The following is a 14,349-nucleotide window of genomic DNA, read 5'->3' as shown; positions in this document are numbered from 1 at the left end:
TTACGTTTTCAGTCTAACAGATTCAGATGATCGTGATCAACAGGATCAACCCCACAGTAAGTCGATTCCGAGGAAAACTTTTTGTTGCTATTAGTTTACATTTTTGAAGCCCTTGGAGAAAGAGGTGCCAAAGCAAGTTAACATTTTCCTTAAAGTTCATTAAATTTACTTGAATAAAGCCAAATACATAGGGTTCGAATTATAAATTTTAGGAGCTTCGCTAAAAAGATTCAAGCAACCCGAGCACGATAGCGCCGCAGGTGAAAATTCTTTTAGATTATTTAAGTTATTTTAGTAGAATAAGTAATCATTTGCTTTTTATTTCATTATTCAGATTGGAATCATACGGAAGTTTAGAAGTTTAGATGGATGACTTTTTTTATTTTTTTTCATTTATGTAGTTTTGTAGTTTTTATATATTTTTTATCAGAAAAAGTGAAAGTAGATGTGAGTTGTTGTGATGAAAGGAAAGTTCTACTTATTGATTATCTTTGATTTATCCTTTAATTACTTGACACTGTTATTTTTTGCACAGCGGATTGCTAAACTTGTCCTTTTTATGCTTTCCACAAAAAGTACCGTGTTTTTATAACTTTTGATTGAGCGTTAATTACAGGTTGAAATTTCATATAAAGGTTCATTTTAGTATTATCTAACTACTTTTATAGTATTCAGTTGAGCGTTGAAAAATTTTTTTGCACAGCGGACCGCTAAACTTATCATTTTTATGCTTTCAGCAAAAAGTGTTGTCTTTTATAACTTTTGTTTGACCGGTAAATACAATGCAAATTTTTTGTGCACTTTCACTTAAAAAAGCAATATCTACCTTCTTAAAAAGTTTTGAGTTGAGCGTTGAAATAACTTTCAAGTCAGGAAAGAGTAAGCACACAAAAGGCAAAAAAGTTAACTCATAGTTTTGTTAATTTTTTGACCTTTAAAAGTATCTTTGATAATTGATGAAAGCTTGGACTTGCCTGAAATTTTGTCAACATTACGGCAGTGGGGCAAAAGATGGAATAAAAAAAAAAGTGAAGATAGGTTAAGCTTATCGCTAATGCCCAATTCTCATATCCCTTAAAATAAAATTTAGGGCCAGCCCTAATTTTGTTCTCTAGAAATAAAGTTTTTTGTCCTTTGGACACATCTTATGTCCATTGCAAAACATACGAAGCAAAACAGCCACAAAGTTTGACCAATGATGATTACATACCCTTGACTGAAGAACAGATTAAACAAATAAAAGTTGTGCCGGTTGGCTATAAGTTTCAAATTATCTTTATTCCTAGAAATGTAGACCTGTTTTTCCTCAAAAACCCAAGTTTTAATCTCAAACTGTCTTCCCTAGGAAATTTGATTAAAAAGAATCCCAAAATTCCTTCTATGAGCAAGAGTTGTTGATACGCCGTTACTCAGCGGTGAATCGTTTGTACAAGGGTCAGCAAATCACTTACAAGGCGCTGTCGCCAACTCGACTCAAAAGGGCACTTGCCAGAGTGGACCAAAAATACCCAACATAGATGGCTGAGTTAAGAAAAAAGGGGACGTCGTCAACCAAAAGTGTAGGACAGTCACGAAAGTCATGAAAAAGCCTTGAACGTTATAACATCCTTGTATGGCGTTTCAATCCATTTTTGAAAGATCTAAAATTCTAGAAGGCACTGTCCTTTCCACGACGGAAGACTTGGATCGCAAGGGTAACAAGTCAATTTTTAAAACATGGCATAGTGATAATTTGCAAATCTGTTATCATTAATTATTACGAAAATTCTATCATTTGAATTTAAAGAAAAGAAAATGGAAAGAAATATTATTGAGGCATTAAACATGAGCGCGATTTCTCGAAAATTTGATAAACTTTAATTTGTTTCAGGGAAACTGAATGACAAGACAGCGAAAACTAGTTCCCTTTAGGTAAGCATTGTCTTCTATCATTATTATATTCTTATTATAATTTCTTCAAAATTTGCAAATATGGAAAATATCATCGCCTTCAAATTAAAACGCCGGAAATGACTTCAGGACTCAAAAGCTCATTTCGAGATTACAACGGCGTCAAATGATATGGGGAGAGGAGAAAAAAGGTCAAGAAAGAGTCATCATATCGGCAAACATACGAAGAGCCACAAAAATTTGACCAATGATGATTACTTACCCTTGACGGAAGAACGGATAAATGAAACATGTGGAGGTGAGGAAAGAGCTTAGAAGGAGAAACTTTACCAGTCAGTGGCTGACACTTTCTTTCCTTTGAAGCAGAGACAAAGTATAAAACGACATCCAAAGAGAAAAGCTGGAAAGTATGGAGCTCGTCAATATCAGACGAAGTACGACCCAAAAGATGGGACAACGGAAAGGGTGTTGACAGAGATCAGGTTGGGCAAAAAGGTCAAAGATATCGCGATTAAATATAACATCCCACGTTCCACTTTGGATGACAAAATAAAAGTTAATATTCACGATACATCAACTCCATGCAAATGATATCGATGGAGCAAAAGGTTTGTGCTGCAAAGATTTCTAGCCTAATCTGAAGAGCAAAGTAGCATGCTTAATTTGAGCTCGTTAAAGCAAATCATAATTCTCTGAAAGATGAAGAAATACTTACTTTACAATTTCTATAAAATGTTTTGCTTCATACCAAAAGGAATCTGCATTTTGCAAAAACATGAAACTGTCAGTATTGAAAAAATAATTTTCATTACTTTAACTACGATATAACGCTTCTAACTTCGGTTGGTTAAGCACTCTTTTGATGGATGAAAACATTGCTTCAACAAATAGACCTTATCGGAGATTTGATTTTTTTTTGATAACGAACTAGCCAAAGTGAAGGAGGCTATTCGCCAAGGGTTTATCAAAACACATATGGACATGTTTCAAATATCTATTTCGTTGCACGAAATTTAGTTTACCAGCTTTAATAGACCTTATCGGAGTTTTTGATTTTTCTAAAAAAGCGATGCATTGTGGGATTGTTTCAAGTGTATTACAATAGAAATCATCTCTTAGGAATTCCTCGAGGGAATTCTATTGCAATAAACTCGAAACAATCACACAATGCATCGCTTTTTTAGAAAAATCAAAAACTCCCATAAGGTCTATTAAGGTCTGGTAAACTAAAATTCGTGCAACGAAATAGTGTCGAAAGTTGTACTTGGGCAAAATGATAATAATACAGAGCACTGACTTTTATGATTTTTATATTTTGACTGTGAGTATGGAAACTGGCTTTATTAACGAATCAAACGATCCGTTACCAAGACCAAAATCAAAAAATTTGAAATAGAAAACAAAACATGTCAATGAAAGAGTCATTATATCGGCAAACATACGAAGAGCCACAAAGTTTGACCAATGATGATTACATACCCTTGACTGAAGAACAGATTAAACAAATAAAAGTTGTGCCGGTTGGCTATAAGTTTCAAATTATCTTTATTCCTAGAAATGACCTGTTTTTCCTCAAGTTTTAATCTCAAACTGTCTTCCCTAGGAAATTTAATAAAAAAAAATCCCAAAATTCCTTCTATGAGCAAGAGTTGTTGATACGCCGTTACTCAGCGGTGAATCGTTTGTACAAGGGTCAGCAAATCACTTACAAGGCGCTGTCGCCAACTCGACTCAAAAGGGCACTTGCCAGAGTGGACCAAAAATACCCAACATAGATGGCTGAGTTAAGAAAAAAGGGGACGTCGTCAACCAAAAGTGTAGGACAGTCACGAAAGTCATGAAAAAGCCTTGAACGTTATAACATCCTTGTATGGCGTTTCAATCCATTTTTGAAAGATCTAAAATTCTAGAAGGCACTGTCCTTTCCACGACGGAAGACTTGGATCGCAAGGGTAACAAGTCAATTTTTAAAACATGGCATAGTGATAATTTGCAAATCTGTTATCATTAATTATTACGAAAATTCTATCATTTGAATTTAAAGAAAAGAAAATGGAAAGAAATATTATTGAGGCATTAAACATGAGCGCGATTTCTCGAAAATTTGATAAACTTTAATTTGTTTCAGGGAAACTGAATGACAAGACAGCGAAAACTAGTTCCCTTTAGGTAAGCATTGTCTTCTATCATTATTATATTCTTATTATAATTTCTTCAAAATTTGCAAATATGGAAAATATCATCGCCTTCAAATTAAAACGCCGGAAATGACTTCAGGACTCAAAAGCTCATTTTGAGATTACAACGGCGTCAAATTGATATGGGGAGAGGAGAAAGAAAGGTCAAGGAAAGAGTCATCATATCGGCAAACATACGAAGAGCCACAAAAATTTGACCAATGATGATTACTTACCCTTGACGGAAGAACGGATAAATGAAACATGTGGAGGTGAGGAAAGAGCTTAGAAGGAGAAACTTTACCAGTCAGTGGCTGACACTTTCTTTCCTTTGAAGCAGAGACAAAGTATAAAACGACATCCAAAGAGAAAAGCTGGAAAGTATGGAGCTCGTCAATATCAGACGAAGTACGACCCAAAAGATGGGACAACGGAAAGGGTGTTGACAGAGATCAGGTTGGGCAAAAAGGTCAAAGATATCGCGATTAAATATAACATCCCACGTTCCACTTTGGATGACAAAATAAAAGTTAATATTCACGATACATCAACTCCATGCAAATGATATCGATGGAGCAAAAGGTTTGTGCTGCAAAGATTTCTAGCCTAATCTGAAGAGCAAAGTAGCATGCTTAATTTGAGCTCGTTAAAGCAAATCATAATTCTCTGAAAGATGAAGAAATACTTACTTTACAATTTCTATAAAATGTTTTGCTTCATACCAAAAGGAATCTGCATTTTGCAAAAACATGAAACTGTCAGTATTGAAAAAATAATTTTCATTACTTTAACTACGATATAACGCTTCTAACTTCGGTTGGTTAAGCACTCTTTTGATGGATGAAAGCATTGCTTCAACAAATAGACCTTATCGGAGATTTGATTTTTTTTTTGATAACGAACTAGCCAAAGTGAAGGAGGCTATTCGCCAAGGGTTTATCAAAACACATATGGACATGTTTCAAATATCTATTTCGTTGCACGAAATTTAGTTTACCAGCTTTAATAGACCTTATCGGAGTTTTTGATTTTTCTAAAAAAGCGATGCATTGTGGGATTGTTTCAAGTGTATTACAATAGAAATCATCTCTTAGGAATTCCTCGAGGGAATTCTATTGCAATAAACTCGAAACAATCACACAATGCATCGCTTTTTTAGAAAAATCAAAAACTCCCATAAGGTCTATTAAGGTCTGGTAAACTAAAATTCGTGCAACGAAATAGTGTCGAAAGTTGTACTTGGGCAAAATGATAATAATACAGAGCACTGACTTTTATGATTTTTATATTTTGACTGTGAGTATGGAAACTGGCTTTATTAACGAATCAAACGATCCGTTACCAAGACCAAAATCAAAAAATTTGAAATAGAAAACAAAACATGTCAATGAAAGAGTCATTATATCGGCAAACATACGAAGAGCCACAAAGTTTGACCAATGATGATTACATACCCTTGACTGAAGAACAGATTAAACAAATAAAAGTTGTGCCGGTTGGCTATAAGTTTCAAATTATCTTTATTCCTAGAAATGACCTGTTTTTCCTCAAGTTTTAATCTCAAACTGTCTTCCCTAGGAAATTTGATTAAAAAAAAATCCCAAAATTCCTTCTATGAGCAAGAGTTGTTGATACGCCGTTACTCAGCGGTGAATCGTTTGTACAAGGGTCAGCAAATCACTTACAAGGCGCTGTCGCCAACTCGACTCAAAAGGGCACTTGCCAGAGTGGACCAAAAATACCCAACATAGATGGCTGAGTTAAGAAAAAAGGGGACGTCGTCAACCAAAAGTGTAGGACAGTCACGAAAGTCATGAAAAAGCCTTGAACGTTATAACATCCTTGTATGGCGTTTCAATCCATTTTTGAAAGATCTAAAATTCTAGAAGGCACTGTCCTTTCCACGACGGAAGACTTGGATCGCAAGGGTAACAAGTCAATTTTTAAAACATGGCATAGTGATAATTTGCAAATCTGTTATCATTAATTATTACGAAAATTCTATCATTTGAATTTAAAGAAAAGAAAATGGAAAGAAATATTATTGAGGCATTAAACATGAGCGCGATTTCTCGAAAATTTGATAAACTTTAATTTGTTTCAGGGAAACTGAATGACAAGACAGCGAAAACTAGTTCCCTTTAGGTAAGCATTGTCTTCTATCATTATTATATTCTTATTATAATTTCTTCAAAATTTGCAAATATGGAAAATATCATCGCCTTCAAATTAAAACGCCGGAAATGACTTCAGGACTCAAAAGCTCATTTTGAGATTACAACGGCGTCAAATTGATATGGGGAGAGGAGAAAGAAAGGTCAAGGAAAGAGTCATCATATCGGCAAACATACGAAGAGCCACAAAAATTTGACCAATGATGATTACTTACCCTTGACGGAAGAACGGATAAATGAAACATGTGGAGGTGAGGAAAGAGCTTAGAAGGAGAAACTTTACCAGTCAGTGGCTGACACTTTCTTTCCTTTGAAGCAGAGACAAAGTATAAAACGACATCCAAAGAGAAAAGCTGGAAAGTATGGAGCTCGTCAATATCAGACGAAGTACGACCCAAAAGATGGGACAACGGAAAGGGTGTTGACAGAGATCAGGTTGGGCAAAAAGGTCAAAGATATCGCGATTAAATATAACATCCCACGTTCCACTTTGGATGACAAAATAAAAGTTAATATTCACGATACATCAACTCCATGCAAATGATATCGATGGAGCAAAAGGTTTGTGCTGCAAAGATTTCTAGCCTAATCTGAAGAGCAAAGTAGCATGCTTAATTTGAGCTCGTTAAAGCAAATCATAATTCTCTGAAAGATGAAGAAATACTTACTTTACAATTTCTATAAAATGTTTTGCTTCATACCAAAAGGAATCTGCATTTTGCAAAAACATGAAACTGTCAGTATTGAAAAAATAATTTTCATTACTTTAACTACGATATAACGCTTCTAACTTCGGTTGGTTAAGCACTCTTTTGATGGATGAAAGCATTGCTTCAACAAATAGACCTTATCGGAGATTTGATTTTTTTTTGATAACGAACTAGCCAAAGTGAAGGAGGCTATTCGCCAAGGGTTTATCAAAACACATATGGACATGTTTCAAATATCTATTTCGTTGCACGAAATTTAGTTTACCAGCTTTAATAGACCTTATCGGAGTTTTTGATTTTTCTAAAAAAGCGATGCATTGTGGGATTGTTTCAAGTGTATTACAATAGAAATCATCTCTTAGGAATTCCTCGAGGGAATTCTATTGCAATAAACTCGAAACAATCACACAATGCATCGCTTTTTTAGAAAAATCAAAAACTCCCATAAGGTCTATTAAGGTCTGGTAAACTAAAATTCGTGCAACGAAATAGTGTCGAAAGTTGTACTTGGGCAAAATGATAATAATACAGAGCACTGACTTTTATGATTTTTATATTTTGACTGTGAGTATGGAAACTGGCTTTATTAACGAATCAAACGATCCGTTACCAAGACCAAAATCAAAAAATTTGAAATAGAAAACAAAACATGTCAATGAAAGAGTCATTATATCGGCAAACATACGAAGAGCCACAAAGTTTGACCAATGATGATTACATACCCTTGACTGAAGAACAGATTAAACAAATAAAAGTTGTGCCGGTTGGCTATAAGTTTCAAATTATCTTTATTCCTAGAAATGACCTGTTTTTCCTCAAGTTTTAATCTCAAACTGTCTTCCCTAGGAAATTTGATTAAAAAAAAATCCCAAAATTCCTTCTATGAGCAAGAGTTGTTGATACGCCGTTACTCAGCGGTGAATCGTTTGTACAAGGGTCAGCAAATCACTTACAAGGCGCTGTCGCCAACTCGACTCAAAAGGGCACTTGCCAGAGTGGACCAAAAATACCCAACATAGATGGCTGAGTTAAGAAAAAAGGGGACGTCGTCAACCAAAAGTGTAGGACAGTCACGAAAGTCATGAAAAAGCCTTGAACGTTATAACATCCTTGTATGGCGTTTCAATCCATTTTTGAAAGATCTAAAATTCTAGAAGGCACTGTCCTTTCCACGACGGAAGACTTGGATCGCAAGGGTAACAAGTCAATTTTTAAAACATGGCATAGTGATAATTTGCAAATCTGTTATCATTAATTATTACGAAAATTCTATCATTTGAATTTAAAGAAAAGAAAATGGAAAGAAATATTATTGAGGCATTAAACATGAGCGCGATTTCTCGAAAATTTGATAAACTTTAATTTGTTTCAGGGAAACTGAATGACAAGACAGCGAAAACTAGTTCCCTTTAGGTAAGCATTGTCTTCTATCATTATTATATTCTTATTATAATTTCTTCAAAATTTGCAAATATGGAAAATATCATCGCCTTCAAATTAAAACGCCGGAAATGACTTCAGGACTCAAAAGCTCATTTTGAGATTACAACGGCGTCAAATTGATATGGGGAGAGGAGAAAGAAAGGTCAAGGAAAGAGTCATCATATCGGCAAACATACGAAGAGCCACAAAAATTTGACCAATGATGATTACTTACCCTTGACGGAAGAACGGATAAATGAAACATGTGGAGGTGAGGAAAGAGCTTAGAAGGAGAAACTTTACCAGTCAGTGGCTGACACTTTCTTTCCTTTGAAGCAGAGACAAAGTATAAAACGACATCCAAAGAGAAAAGCTGGAAAGTATGGAGCTCGTCAATATCAGACGAAGTACGACCCAAAAGATGGGACAACGGAAAGGGTGTTGACAGAGATCAGGTTGGGCAAAAAGGTCAAAGATATCGCGATTAAATATAACATCCCACGTTCCACTTTGGATGACAAAATAAAAGTTAATATTCACGATACATCAACTCCATGCAAATGATATCGATGGAGCAAAAGGTTTGTGCTGCAAAGATTTCTAGCCTAATCTGAAGAGCAAAGTAGCATGCTTAATTTGAGCTCGTTAAAGCAAATCATAATTCTCTGAAAGATGAAGAAATACTTACTTTACAATTTCTATAAAATGTTTTGCTTCATACCAAAAGGAATCTGCATTTTGCAAAAACATGAAACTGTCAGTATTGAAAAAATAATTTTCATTACTTTAACTACGATATAACGCTTCTAACTTCGGTTGGTTAAGCACTCTTTTGATGGATGAAAGCATTGCTTCAACAAATAGACCTTATCGGAGATTTGATTTTTTTTTGATAACGAACTAGCCAAAGTGAAGGAGGCTATTCGCCAAGGGTTTATCAAAACACATATGGACATGTTTCAAATATCTATTTCGTTGCACGAAATTTAGTTTACCAGCTTTAATAGACCTTATCGGAGTTTTTGATTTTTCTAAAAAAGCGATGCATTGTGGGATTGTTTCAAGTGTATTACAATAGAAATCATCTCTTAGGAATTCCTCGAGGGAATTCTATTGCAATAAACTCGAAACAATCACACAATGCATCGCTTTTTTAGAAAAATCAAAAACTCCCATAAGGTCTATTAAGGTCTGGTAAACTAAAATTCGTGCAACGAAATAGTGTCGAAAGTTGTACTTGGGCAAAATGATAATAATACAGAGCACTGACTTTTATGATTTTTATATTTTGACTGTGAGTATGGAAACTGGCTTTATTAACGAATCAAACGATCCGTTACCAAGACCAAAATCAAAAAATTTGAAATAGAAAACAAAACATGTCAATGAAAGAGTCATTATATCGGCAAACATACGAAGAGCCACAAAGTTTGACCAATGATGATTACATACCCTTGACTGAAGAACAGATTAAACAAATAAAAGTTGTGCCGGTTGGCTATAAGTTTCAAATTATCTTTATTCCTAGAAATGACCTGTTTTTCCTCAAGTTTTAATCTCAAACTGTCTTCCCTAGGAAATTTAATAAAAAAAAATCCCAAAATTCCTTCTATGAGCAAGAGTTGTTGATACGCCGTTACTCAGCGGTGAATCGTTTGTACAAGGGTCAGCAAATCACTTACAAGGCGCTGTCGCCAACTCGACTCAAAAGGGCACTTGCCAGAGTGGACCAAAAATACCCAACATAGATGGCTGAGTTAAGAAAAAAGGGGACGTCGTCAACCAAAAGTGTAGGACAGTCACGAAAGTCATGAAAAAGCCTTGAACGTTATAACATCCTTGTATGGCGTTTCAATCCATTTTTGAAAGATCTAAAATTCTAGAAGGCACTGTCCTTTCCACGACGGAAGACTTGGATCGCAAGGGTAACAAGTCAATTTTTAAAACATGGCATAGTGATAATTTGCAAATCTGTTATCATTAATTATTACGAAAATTCTATCATTTGAATTTAAAGAAAAGAAAATGGAAAGAAATATTATTGAGGCATTAAACATGAGCGCGATTTCTCGAAAATTTGATAAACTTTAATTTGTTTCAGGGAAACTGAATGACAAGACAGCGAAAACTAGTTCCCTTTAGGTAAGCATTGTCTTCTATCATTATTATATTCTTATTATAATTTCTTCAAAATTTGCAAATATGGAAAATATCATCGCCTTCAAATTAAAACGCCGGAAATGACTTCAGGACTCAAAAGCTCATTTTGAGATTACAACGGCGTCAAATTGATATGGGGAGAGGAGAAAGAAAGGTCAAGAAAAGAGTCATCATATCGGCAAACATACGAAGAGCCACAAAAATTTGACCAATGATGATTACTTACCCTTGACGGAAGAACGGATAAATGAAACATGTGGAGGTGAGGAAAGAGCTTAGAAGGAGAAACTTTACCAGTCAGTGGCTGACACTTTCTTTCCTTTGAAGCAGAGACAAAGTATAAAACGACATCCAAAGAGAAAAGCTGGAAAGTATGGAGCTCGTCAATATCAGACGAAGTACGACCCAAAAGATGGGACAACGGAAAGGGTGTTGACAGAGATCAGGTTGGGCAAAAAGGTCAAAGATATCGCGATTAAATATAACATCCCACGTTCCACTTTGGATGACAAAATAAAAGTTAATATTCACGATACATCAACTCCATGCAAATGATATCGATGGAGCAAAAGGTTTGTGCTGCAAAGATTTCTAGCCTAATCTGAAGAGCAAAGTAGCATGCTTAATTTGAGCTCGTTAAAGCAAATCATAATTCTCTGAAAGATGAAGAAATACTTACTTTACAATTTCTATAAAATGTTTTGCTTCATACCAAAAGGAATCTGCATTTTGCAAAAACAAGAAACTGTCAGTATTGAAAAAATAATTTTCATTACTTTAACTACGATATAACGCTTCTAACGTCGGTTGGTTAAGCACTCTTTTGATGGATGAAAACATTGCTTCAACAAATAGACCTTATCGGAGATTTGATTTTTTTTTGATAACGAACTAGCCAAAGTGAAGGAGGATATTCGCCAAGGGTTTATCAAAACACATATGGACATGTTTCAAATATCTATTTCGTTGCACGAAATTTAGTTTACCAGCTTTAATAGACCTTATCGGAGTTTTTGATTTTTCTAAAAAAGCGATGCATTGTGGGATTGTTTCAAGTGTATTACAATAGAAATCATCTCTTAGGAATTCCTCGAGGGAATTCTATTGCAATAAACTCGAAACAATCACACAATGCATCGCTTTTTTAGAAAAATCAAAAACTCCCATAAGGTCTATTAAGGTCTGGTAAACTAAAATTCGTGCAACGAAATAGTGTCGAAAGTTGTACTTGGGCAAAATGATAATAATACAGAGCACTGACTTTTATGATTTTTATATTTTGACTGTGAGTATGGAAACTGGCTTTATTAACGAATCAAACGATCCGTTACCAAGACCAAAATCAAAAAATTTGAAATAGAAAACAAAACATGTCAATGAAAGAGTCATTATATCGGCAAACATACGAAGAGCCACAAAGTTTGACCAATGATGATTACATACCCTTGACTGAAGAACAGATTAAACAAATAAAAGTTGTGCCGGTTGGCTATAAGTTTCAAATTATCTTTATTCCTAGAAATGACCTGTTTTTCCTCAAGTTTTAATCTCAAACTGTCTTCCCTAGGAAATTTAATAAAAAAAAATCCCAAAATTCCTTCTATGAGCAAGAGTTGTTGATACGCCGTTACTCAGCGGTGAATCGTTTGTACAAGGGTCAGCAAATCACTTACAAGGCGCTGTCGCCAACTCGACTCAAAAGGGCACTTGCCAGAGTGGACCAAAAATACCCAACATAGATGGCTGAGTTAAGAAAAAAGGGGACGTCGTCAACCAAAAGTGTAGGACAGCCACGAAAGTCATGAAAAAGCCTTGAACGTTATAACATCCTTGTATGGCGTTTCAATCCATTTTTGAAAGATCTAAAATTCTAGAAGGCACTGTCCTTTCCACGACGGAAGATTCGAATCGCAAGGGTAACAAGTTAATTTTTAAAACATGGCATAGTGATAATTTGCAAATCTGTTATCATTAATTATTACGAAAATTCTATCATTTGAATTTAAAGAAAAGAAAATGGAAAGAAATATTATTGAGGCATTAAACATGAGCGCGATTTCTCGAAAATTTGATAAACTTTAATTTGTTTCAGGGAAACTGAATGACAAGACAGCGAAAACTAGTTCCCTTTAGGTAAGCATTGTCTTCCATCATTATTATATTCTTATTATAATTTCTTCAAAATTTGCAAATATGGAAAATATCATCGCCTTCAAATTAAAACGCCGGAAATGACTTCAGGACTCAAAAGCTCATTTTGAGATTACAACGGCGTCAAATTGATATGGGGAGAGGAGAAAGAAAGGTCAAGAAAAGAGTCATCATATCGGCAAACATACGAAGAGCCACAAAAATTTGACCAATGATGATTACTTACCCTTGACGGAAGAACGGATAAATGAAACATGTGGAGGTGAGGAAAGAGCTTAGAAGGAGAAACTTTACCAGTCAGTGGCTGACACTTTCTTTCCTTTGAAGCAGAGACAAAGTATAAAACGACATCCAAAGAGAAAAGCTGGAAAGTATGGAGCTCGTCAATATCAGACGAAGTACGACCCAAAAGATGGGACAACGGAAAGGGTGTTGACAGAGATCAGGTTGGGCAAAAAGGTCAAAGATATCGCGATTAAATATAACATCCCACGTTCCACTTTGGATGACAAAATAAAAGTTAATATTCACGATACGTCAACTCCATGCAAATGATATCGATGGAGCAAAAGGTTTGTGCTGCAAAGATTTCTAGCCTAATCTGAAGAGCAAAGTAGCATGCTTAATTTGAGCTCGTTAAAGCAAATCATAATTCTCTGAAAGATGAAGAAATACTTACTTTACAATTTCTATAAAATGTTTTGCTTCATACCAAAAGGAATCTGCATTTTGCAAAAACAAGAAACTGTCAGTATTGAAAAAATAATTTTCATTACTTTAACTACGATATAACGCTTCTAACGTCGGTTGGTTAAGCACTCTTTTGATGGATGAAAACATTGCTTCAACAAATAGACCTTATCGGAGATTTGATTTTTTTTTGATAACGAACTAGCCAAAGTGAAGGAGGATATTCGCCAAGGGTTTATCAAAACACATATGGACATGTTTCAAATATCTATTTCGTTGCACGAAATTTAGTTTACCAGCTTTAATAGACCTTATCGGAGTTTTTGATTTTTCTAAAAAAGCGATGCATTGTGGGATTGTTTCAAGTGTATTACAATAGAAATCATCTCTTAGGAATTCCTCGAGGGAATTCTATTGCAATAAACTCGAAACAATCACACAATGCATCGCTTTTTTAGAAAAATCAAAAACTCCCATAAGGTCTATTAAGGTCTGGTAAACTAAAATTCGTGCAACGAAATAGTGTCGAAAGTTGTACTTGGGCAAAATGATAATAATACAGAGCACTGACTTTTATGATTTTTATATTTTGACTGTGAGTATGGAAACTGGCTTTATTAACGAATCAAACGATCCGTTACCAAGACCAAAATCAAAAAATTTGAAATAGAAAACAAAACATGTCAATGAAAGAGTCATTATATCGGCAAACATACGAAGAGCCACAAAGTTTGACCAATGATGATTACATACCCTTGACTGAAGAACAGATTAAACAAATAAAAGTTGTGCCGGTTGGCTATAAGTTTCAAATTATCTTTATTCCTAGAAATGACCTGTTTTTCCTCAAGTTTTAATCTCAAACTGTCTTCCCTAGGAAATTTGATTAAAAAAGAATCCCAAAATTCCTTCTATGAGCAAGAGTTGTTGATACGCCGTTACTCAGCGGTGAATCGTCTGTAAAAGGGTCAGCAA

This window comes from Clytia hemisphaerica, unplaced genomic scaffold (assembly GCF_902728285.1).
Source record: "Clytia hemisphaerica strain Z4C2 unplaced genomic scaffold, Clytia hemisphaerica genome assembly, whole genome shotgun sequence".
Taxonomy (NCBI): Eukaryota; Metazoa; Cnidaria; class Hydrozoa; order Leptothecata; family Clytiidae; genus Clytia; species Clytia hemisphaerica.
This window is presented reverse-complemented; position numbering follows the sequence as displayed.